Source organism: Sinocyclocheilus anshuiensis, unplaced genomic scaffold (genome assembly GCF_001515605.1).
Source record: "Sinocyclocheilus anshuiensis isolate Anshui unplaced genomic scaffold, SAMN03320099.WGS_v1.1 scaffold1184, whole genome shotgun sequence".
NCBI classification, from domain to species: domain Eukaryota; kingdom Metazoa; phylum Chordata; class Actinopteri; order Cypriniformes; family Cyprinidae; genus Sinocyclocheilus; species Sinocyclocheilus anshuiensis.
Genome location: NW_015547647.1, coordinates 441,752 through 444,258, shown reverse-complemented (window position 1 = coordinate 444,258; position 2,507 = coordinate 441,752). Strand labels below are relative to the sequence as shown.

Below are 2,507 nucleotides of genomic sequence, written 5' to 3'. Positions count from 1 at the left end.
TCTGTAGTCAGACTGAGGTGATGACAGCAAAGGGGGCGTGGCTTCCATCTTTAAGCCACTCGCCCGGATGAGAGCTTTCTTTTGCTGCTTTAATGCCCGGTCTCGTTTGTACATGGGGCCAAATTTATTGCGCCCTCCTCGCATCCTATCCGCACGGACAGCTGTGGGCATAAATCATACCATATTACATGTTAATTTATAGTATAATATTAATATTTAAATGTATTATAAAAGTGTTGTATAATTGTATATTATAATCAGTGTAAACAAAACGTTTATACAAAAAGGATATAAAAAATTATTACGTTTTATAACATAATAATAATAATTATTATAATATATACAATCATATTTTATATAATTAGAGTCAAATAAATATCAAATAAAGGTTCAGTACTCTGCTTCAAATCTAATTTCATTTTTTGCTTTCAAGGTCTTCGGGTTTTTTTTCCTATGAATAAATAAGTAAATAATAAAAAGATATTCGTGGAACTTCAAAATGTTATTCCATCACATTAAACTGTTTAACCGATTTTGGTTCTTATTGGAATCTTAATATTTAGAAGATCGTGTTCTACGCTACTTATTGCTTCTAGTCCGTCTGTCTAAAATTCGTCCTTCTATTAACTCACGAACTAGTTAAAAATAGCCTACCTCTATACTAGCCTGACTGATTCAAAATAGAGCTGCTTAAATGAATACTTAACCTTGATCCAGCAGCAAAATATTTTCCTTTGTAATCATTTAAATAATTCAGTATTATTATTTGGTCTACAGTTATCCTTTATGAATTTCAGATTTATGTAGTTGTCTATACTGAACTGAATTTGAGATGAAATATGAGATTAAACATATTTCGCTCACCTTCCAGCCGCATCCCGACGTTCAGACATTTCTGAAAGCGGCAGAACGGACAGCGTTTCCTCTGGGTTTTATCAATCTTACAGTCCTGACTCTCCGCACATGTGTACCGTTTGTTATTCTGTACAGTCCTCTTAAAGAAACCCTTTAAAATGAAAGGAGAAAATACTGTTGCATTCGACAACGCTAAGAAAGAAAACAAACATTTAAAAAGGCTATTTTATAGAATAAATGTATCTATACAGATGAATTGCCAAGGTGTCTTTTAAAATGAATAAACAGGCTACGTGATTTGTTCGCAGTGACTAAAACATGGAAATATTATTTATTTAATATCTACCTATCGACAAAAAATGTCTGTCCCTTATATATATAATGTAAAAAAGAAAACTGCATTTGTCAACTTAAATAGCTGTTTCTACTTGATCTGACCCTTAAAAATAGCCTACTTTGTTAAGGTAGCTAGGCTGATTCAGTCAATTCAGTAAATTATTCAGGATAAATATGTGACGCTGGAGCACAAAACCAGTCTCAAGTCGCTGGGGTATATTTGTAGCAATAGCCAAAAATACATTGAATGGGTCAAAATTATCGATTTTTCTTTTATGCCAAAAATCATTAGGATATTAAGTAAAGATCATGTTCCATGAAGATATTTAGTAAATTTCCTACCGTAAATACATCAAAACTTCCGTTTTGATTAGTAATATGCATTGCTAAGAACTTCATTTGGACAACGTTGTATCTCGGCCAAATGTTGTCCTATCCTAACAAACCATACATCAATGGAAAGCTTATTTATCCAGTTTTCAGATGATGTATAAATCTCAATTTCGAAAAATTGACACTTAAGACTGGTTTTGTGGTCCAGGGTCACATATATAAAATATTTAGATTAAACAACTGATTTTTATACTTCACTAAAAACCTGTTAATTTAGATTAATGTCATCACATAGGTAGATTCTAGGTTACTCGAAACGTTTTAAAGTAGGCTATAGCCTATTTAAACCGTCTGATTTAATACCTTGCAGCTCTCGCAGGTTAATAAACCATAATGATAGCCAGAAACTTTATCCCCACACACCGGACACAACTCTTCCAGGTCCGTATCATAACTGTAGTCCATCCCGCCCCGCCGAGCGCCTGCGCACAAACATTAACACACACACTTTTAAAATAGCGGTTCTTCAGTGGTTCAGCAAACAACCTTCTTCTGATCGAAAACGTTGTATATGGTTCTTGCTATGGTTCAGCACCATAACATTGAAGGTTTTCTAAAAATAATAATAATAAAAAGAGAAAGAATATATTAATAATATAGGCCATAAAACAATATAGTATAAAATATAGCCTTTTGATCCACCAAATAGTAAAACCCTTGCTGACGCTAGATTTCATTATTTTAAGTGTAACGTGAAAAGAGTTATAGGGGGAGAGCGGGGCACAAAGTAACACTTTTTGACTTTCTCAAATTGTGTAAATCCACATGGGGTTCAGAGTATATTTTTTTTATCCACAGTAATTTCACACTTGTCTAGTACAAATATTTCGCTTTGTTTCATAATTACAGTGTATACGTTTTTCTTTATTTACCCTCAAAAATTGGAAGTGAAATGTGACAACATGCCCCGTAGGTGGGGTACA

The 2,507-nt window shown here is 33.3% G+C and overlaps 1 pseudogene; it reads right to left on the bottom strand.

Annotated features, from left to right (window-relative positions):
- Positions 1 to 1,989, bottom strand: part of LOC107701930 (nuclear receptor subfamily 5 group A member 2-like) — a 19,894-nt pseudogene extending 17,905 nt beyond the window's left edge.
- Between the last annotated feature and the right edge of the window lie 518 nt (positions 1,990 to 2,507).